The sequence below is a fragment of the Pyrgilauda ruficollis genome, unplaced genomic scaffold, assembly GCF_017590135.1.
Source record: "Pyrgilauda ruficollis isolate IOZ18807 unplaced genomic scaffold, ASM1759013v1 scaffold16, whole genome shotgun sequence".
Lineage (NCBI taxonomy): Eukaryota > Metazoa > Chordata > Aves > Passeriformes > Passeridae > Pyrgilauda > Pyrgilauda ruficollis.
This window is the reverse complement of record NW_024514764.1, coordinates 1,089,863-1,097,024: the sequence shown is the minus strand read 5'-3', so window position 1 is coordinate 1,097,024 and position 7,162 is coordinate 1,089,863. Positions and strand designations below refer to the sequence as shown.

At 59.6% G+C, this 7,162-nt stretch overlaps 1 protein-coding gene across 2 annotated transcripts in view; it reads left to right on the top strand.

Moving 5' to 3' along the window:
- The first annotated feature begins 741 nt into the window (after positions 1 to 741).
- RAI1 (retinoic acid induced 1) overlaps positions 742 to 7,162 on the top strand; it is a 74,122-nt gene continuing 67,701 nt past the window's right edge. Inside the window, exon 1 of one of the 2 annotated variants that reach the window (XM_041462215.1) lies at positions 742 to 867. The gene's annotated coding sequence lies outside the window, so the exon portion shown is untranslated. The remainder of the gene's footprint in view (positions 868 to 7,162) is intronic. The other variant, XM_041462214.1, reaches the window with a different exon arrangement.

The following is a 7,162-nucleotide window of genomic DNA, read 5'->3' as shown; positions in this document are numbered from 1 at the left end:
TTGTGCATTCACGCCCAGAGACAGCTCCAGCTCCAAACCCGGACCCAGGATCTGGTGTGTGTCTGCAGGGACCTCATCCTGCCCAGTGCCAGCACCCGCTGGATGCTGCCCAGTGGGACGCCCTGCACCCAGCACCGGTGTCACCTGCACCAGCACCTGGCAGGTGCTACCCGGGGACTTCCCTGCACCCAGCACCGGTGCCACTCTCCCGTGAACGGTCCCCGATGCTCAGTGCCCGCACCCATGAGGGTGCCCGGTACCCAACACCACTTCCACCCTCCACTGCCCGGTCCCCGGTGCCCAGCTCAGGAGCTGCCATACGGTTCCTGCTGCTGGCGCCCCGCACCCCCTGCCCGGTGCTCGGTGTGCCGTGCCCCGGCTCCCAGCGTGCCTGCCCTTGTGCCCGGTTCTTGTTGTGCCGTGCCCGGCGCCCGCCGCATTGCTCCCTATGCCCGTGTGCCGTGCCCCGGTGCCCGGTATGCCATGCCCAGCGCCCGCCCCGTTGCCCCGCTGCCCCGTGCGCCGTGCCCCCGTGCCCGGTGCCGTGCTCAGAGCCCGCCCCGCTGCCCCTGCTGTGCGCAGCGCCCGCCGCCGCCCCGCCGCCGTTCCCGGTGCCACCGGCGGCGCTGCCGGCAGGTGTCGCCGCGGTCGCGGGCAGGCGGCGGGCGCGCGTGCACTTCCGACGGCGCTCGGTCATGCCCCCGCCGTCCCTCCCCTCGCTCCCGGCGCCGCGCGGGGCTCCCGCCCGCTGACACCGCCGAGGCGGCTCGCACGGCGCGGGAGAGCGGCGCGGCCGCCCGGGCATGGCCGCCGGGGCCGCCCCCGCCCAGCGCCGCCGCTGAGAGGCAGCGGGGCTCGGCCCGCCAGGTAAGGAGGGCTCCGGACGCGGCTCCGGGGGAACCGGGCGGGCCGCCGAGCCCGGGGAGGGCCCGGGGAGGGCGGCGGGTGAGAGGGGCCGGCGGGGGGAGCGAGGGGAGCGGAGGGGCCGGGCGAGCGGGGCGCTGCCGGAGGCGGGGGGGCCTGCCCGCCGCTCCGTTACCCCCCCGGGGCTTCGCGTCGCAGCTGCGGCTGCAACCACGGCTCCCGCCGGGCCCGCTGCTCTCCTGCTGCCGCTGGAGCGGCGGTGGCACCGCGAACCCGCCGCCACATCCCCTTCTCTTCCTTTTCCCTTCCCTTCCCTTCCCTTCCCTTCCCTTCCCTTCCCTTCCGCCCGCGCTCCCACCGCACCGCACTCGTATTTCCAACCCCAGCCCGTTCCGGCCCCCCCAAACCCGCCTTGATCCCCCCAAAACGCCAGCCTGTCCCTGGCTCGGTGACGTCACGGAGGGGCTCCCCGGCCCCCTCGGTGCCGCGGGTGCGGGTGGCCGCGGTGCTCCCGGCCGGCGGTGCCGAAATGCCGAGCGGGGACATGGTGCGTGTTGGATAGACAGCCCTGAGCCCCTCCTGTGCCCTTTTGCTGCAGCTGTGAAATTCCATTTAAATTCCTGTGTGTGTGTGTGTGTGTGTGTGTGTGTGTGTCCGTTCCCACTCTCCCTGCAGCTGGAGCAGCACCTTGAGCGTGGCGGTGGGATCCCCGTGGAGGTGCTGAGCTGCCCCAGGGGTCGGCATCCCGAGGGCTCTCCGGCCGGTGGAAGCGTCGTGGCTGACGTTGCAAACCTGCCGGAGGTTCTCACTGACGTCAGAGTGGGATGCTGTTGGGGTGCTTGTTTGTTCCCCATCGCCTTTGATGGAGAGTGGTGCCATCCCTTAGATGTGAGCAGATTTTGGCTTGCTGAAAGCTCTTGTGGCCACTGGCCCTGCCCGCTTTCCCCTTGGCTGCCAGCGGTGCCCGTGTTGGCTGCCCTCAGGTGACCTCCCAAAGTGATGGTGTGGAGGAACAAACCCAACAGTGGGGGTTTTGCATGGGAGAGTGCTCCTAGGGCCCTGTGCCAGCCGAGGGAGAGCATCACTGGTGCTGCCAGCACCTTCCAGGAGCTCTCCCAGTTCATCTCCAGCTGCCCCAGCTCCTGGGCATCGCCGGAGCCTCCTTGATGGTGCAGAAATGGTTCCCTGCTGTGTGCCGGGACTTTGTGGAGTGCTCCTACCCCACAGCTGCCTTTCCCAGGGTGGCAGTGTGTGTGCCCCAGGTGGGTGAGCAGCGCCGTGGTGGCTGTGCGGATGTGGGTGCTGTCACCTGTGTGCTGGTGACAGAGGGTGGGGGGCAGAGGTTGGCTGTGCGTGGTGCCCACCGGTGCTGAGACTGCTTCTCCCGGTGACTGTCAGTGCTTGATGAAAACAGACCTCGAGCTGCTGGGAGATGGAGTGGAGAAAGATGGGAGGAAGCCAAGTGAGATGGAGAAAAGGACATGTTCCCCCTGAGTGCCCTTCCCTCCCCGTTCCCCGTTCCCCGTGGGATTGAGATGGTGTGCCTCGAGGCGTGGCGAGAGTGATGGTGGTGAGGGGTTCATTGTGGGTCTGTGCATGGGGCTGGGGGCACCCACACCCTGAGCAGCAGCTCTGCAACCCAGGCCAGGAGCTGTGTGAAGTTCAAGGCAGGAAGTGAGAAATAAAAAAAAAATAAATAAAAAAAAATACCACGACTGGTAGAAACCACCAGGGAGATTTAGGGAAGCAGCAGTGCTGTGCTGTGGAGCCCAGAAGAAGTGTGTATCCTCATCTGATGAGGAGCTGCCCGTGCCAGGGACCGCAGACCCACCTCTCCTCTCCCGGCTCTGTCTCCGCTGCAAGCCCCAGGGAACAATTGCATACAGAGTGCTTCGTTTCAGAGCCGCCACAGTCATTTCAGAGACCTTTTAGGCAGGAAAAGTGCTCTGTAGCGTGTAATTTGAAGGCTCTGCTCTGAACCTTCACTGTCGCTCTGCTAAATGATCCTCTGCTCTTCCAAACCTTTGCTGCCTGGAAACCAGCAGCGGTGACCTGGTTCCTGGCCCCGCTGGGTCCCTGGTCTCCCTTCAGCTCCGTGCTAAGGTGAGGGGAGTTGCAGGTTGCAAGGAGCAGCCTGGGGTGGTTCTCTGCCTTGCATGGGGCCTCTCAGATGTCAGAGTCCTGGGAGATTTCAGCCAGTCTTAATCATCTCTCACCTCAGCCTGAGCTGCAGAGGTTGTCAGAGCACACTAAGGATTTTCCAGCCTGGAGGGTCGAGTCCTGTGAGGGCTCTGCAGGAAAATCTAGGGACTCCAAATGATTTTCCCCCGAAACGGGGGAGGTGCAGAATTTTCTGTAGCATCCCTCAGGCAGCTCACGATGGGGAAGGACCGTTTGTTCTGCCATCAGAGGAAATGGCACAACTTTGGTTTAACTGATGGATCTGTGCCACAGCCTCACTGGGGGCACCAGAGGTGAGCCTGGAGCTGCTGCACCATCAGTTGGCCAGGGAGTGTGATAGCACCTGGGCTTTCCTTGGCTTTCCTTTCCTCCCTGTCCTTGTTAGCTGCCCTACAACTTTTGTCTGCTGGAGGCACACCTGCCAGAGCAGAGCAGAGCAGAGCGAGCTGTGCGTTTCCTCTCGCCGTGGGCGCTGCCTGCCCTGCCAGATGTAGGCAGGGCCCCGAGTTCCTGGCAGCCAGGGCATGCAGGCAGCCTGGCAGAGGGGTGCAGGAAAAGGATACAGGATGGGGAGGAGAAACGTTTTGATAAGAAGGGTTTGGCTGTCACCTCTTGACCTGCTCTGGTCCTGGGCTGGGGTGGCACAGTGCAGGCACCTGTGCGTTTTCTCCTGGCTCGCGCGGCTTTGCTCTGGTTTGGATTTGCTCTGCTTTGGATTTGTTCTGCTTTGGATTTGCTCCTGGTTCCTGCCGAGCTGGGAAAGTCCCAGTGGTGGTGGATTTATGCACGTCACCAAATCAGACCCACAGCCAAGGCAGGAGGCACCAGCTAGAGTCTGTCCTAGCTGTATCAGCCGTGCCAGGCGGGCACCTCAGTCTAACCTGCCCTTAAATCCTGGTGGTGCTGGGGACCCCGCCCTGTCCCCAGGCAGTTGCTGCCACCACTGATGACAAGACTTCCACTTGGCTTCCTCTGCTCTCATCCTATCCCCCCAAAAAGGTCATGGCAGCAGGGCACGAGGCAGAGGAAAGGCAGTTTCCCTTTCCCTTCTTCACCTCTCAGAGGGATCCTCCACAGCTACACCCCTTCCGAAGAGCAGGCAGGATGCATCCCAGCTGGGGTGGAGCAGGCAGAGCCGAGTATTGTCCTGCCACCATCCTGTCCCATTGCCTGCCTGAAAAAACACACTCAGAATCCACCTGCTCGGAATTGCGTGGATTTGGGATTTCCCCCAGGAGGACTGGTCCAGCTGCTTGAGGTCAGCAGCAGCGAGGCTTTCACCTGGTGTGGAGGAGGAGGAGGGAGGTGGGAGGCAGGTGCAGGTGCTGGGGTTCCAGCCTCACATCCAAGCACAAGGAGCTCGCTCCGAGCAGCGCTCACCACCTGCCCTCACCAAAACCCAGCTGGCAAAAACTACACGTCCCAGCAAGCAGAGGGCCACCAGCAGCCCTGCAGGATGAAGAGTGGCTTCCTGGGGCTGGCAGTGACCCCTGATTCCCCTGGGGGAGGCTGGGATCGCTGCGGGAATGCCGCTTCACTGCGGGAAGGTGGCAGCTTGGTTTTTGCTTTGGTTGCACGGCCTAGTTTCGAGAGCTGGAATATGCTCAAAGCTGGGCTTTCTGAGTTGCTTTTTTTGGTTTTGTTTTGTTTTAAATGACAGCATTTCCCCTTTAAATTTACATCTCTAGCTGGGGAACACAGAGCCTGGTGAGAGAGGGAGTGTGAGACTTTTATAAAAAGAACGAGTCGGGTTTTATTATCCCTTTGAGACGAGCAGGGAAAATCTATACTGAAGGCATGAAATAGCAATAAAAATGGACTTTTTGCCAAAGCAAAATTAATTGAGTGAATCTCAGTCCTCAAGCCTGAGCTCTGAGAGGCTTATGAGTTGGATATGAACCACGCTGCCCCCTTCCAGGCTCTCATCCCCCAAGGAGGAGAGGCAAATCCTCCCTCTGGTCCTCGGTGTGCGATGTGATCGGCGCCTGGGAGCAAAAGACTCCTGCTTGGGATCCAGTGAGGGTGAGGATGCCTCCAGCCCTGACTGTCCCTGGAGCAAGGACCTTCTCCATGTCCTTTGGCTTGGGGATGCTGGCGGTCATTCAGAGGTCATCGCTCCAGCGTTCCCATCACTGTGAGTCACGGCATCCCATCTGGACTGTGGATTTGGGGGAGTTCCACAAGAAAGAAGAGGAAGACTGGACGCAGGCTCCTTGAACCCCCTGTGGAAGCCTGGAGAGGATCCTGCTGTCTTACCCTGGGCTTGCTCTTATTGACCATTTTCTTCCTGCATCTCTGCATCCTGCTCTTGCTGCACTCTGGGCTCTGGCTCTCCAAGGTGCTTTCTGGGCAAATCCTTCACAGAGAAGGAAGCTCCCCTCCTGGGTTTTGTTCTTCTCGACGTCACATGCGGTGGCACCGGCTCTGCTTTCCCCATTTTTGGGGGGAGGGTGGCAGGAGGAGCCGCTGGACAGAGCAGCAGGGGAAAGGCAGATTCTTTTCAGCAGATGGTGCAAAGAGGATGAAGCTGTGTAAACCTCCTGAGTCCACTGGAGAGACGGAGATTAAATAGTGAGAGGGCCGAGAGGCAGCTCCAGGCAGGAGAAGGAAGGAGAAAAAAGGAAAATGGGGGTGGAAATGGGATTGGAGAGTGGAGCTGGGGAGAGGAGTGTTGGTTTGAACCGGCATCCCTCTCCCACTTGATGTCTCCCCTCCAATTCGTAGGGCCTGGATTCAATGCCATAAAAATATAGCCCTTTTCAATCCCTTATCTTGCAGGAGCAGAAACAATTGGCCTGCAAAGAAGGAGAAAACAATCTGTTTGACTGACAAACAAAACCACATTTCTGCACAAAAGGAGGAGGAGGAAGAGGCAGCTGTCTGGCTGCTGCTTCGGCTTTTTTCCTTTCCCCTCCCTCTCCTGTCCCCTCGCTGACGGTGTCAGAGCAGAGCCTCTACCCTTGCCAGCAAAACACCCGCTGTTCTGACTGGCTGGGTTCAATGTCAGGCTCCTGCAGCAAATGTCATTGTCCTCCCTGCTGTCCCCAGCCACGGTGGAGATACACCAGCCCTGCTGTGATGCCCTCCTGGGGATGGTGCAGGCAAAGGTGGCACCCCGAGATCACTGGGGCAGAGCCCAGCTGCTGGGAGAGGAGCTTGCTGTGTGCCAGAGACAGAAAGTGATGCCCAGGAGAGGGACCAGGGCCAGCAGCTCGTGGCAGCTGAGCTGGGGACAGAGGGGACACAGGAGGTCTCTTATCAGGAGACCTTGGGAGGTTCAGCCAGGTTGTGGGTGATGCTGATATCGCAGCATCCATGGAGCACCCGAGTGCTGCAGCTGGAGGTGCTGCTGGAGCCTTGTCCCTCTCCAGAGCCAGCCCTGTGCCTCAGTTTCTCTGTCTGCAAGGTTAGCAAGGTAACACGCAGATGCTGTAGGAGGGCTGGGCCATAGAAGTGCCCTGTGCACCTAAAGTCATTATCCCAACAAATTGTTATCCCTAAAAATTCATTACAGCAACCACTGTATCAGCCAAATGGGTGCTGGGGGGAATCCATCAGACAGGCAGGAGCAGAGCCCATGGGAATCTCCGTTCTCCATCTCTCTGGAACAAGCTCCTCACTTGGAGGATTTTTTGAAAAAAGAAACTGATTTTCCCCATGTGATTCCCTTACCAGGAGCAGCAGCAGTTTCCTGCCTGGAACAGTTTTCCAAGGGGACTCTGCTCTGTGGGGACATGTGAAGCAAACACCCACGCTCTGAAAACAGCCAAATGCAATAAATACCCAGTGCCTGAACCTGGAAAAGCAGAGGCTGGAACAGGGCAATCTCTGCAGGGGCTGGCAGTGCTGCCACAGAGGGAATCAACAGTAAATAAAGGGGCACAAGAAGCAAACACTGAAGCCCCCAGGACACTCTTTTGATGCAGTTGTTGGTGACCTACTAGAATCCACTGGAAAGATGATCCTCCACTGGTGGGTGGTTCACTTTCTCCTTTTTCTATCTTTTGAGGAGCTGTTTCACTCTGCAGACAAGTAGCAAAATAACATGTAAGAATCAGAGATTCCAGGTGAGTTAATAACAAATAATGAGTCTCTCAGTTCCTGAGTGGTTGTCTGG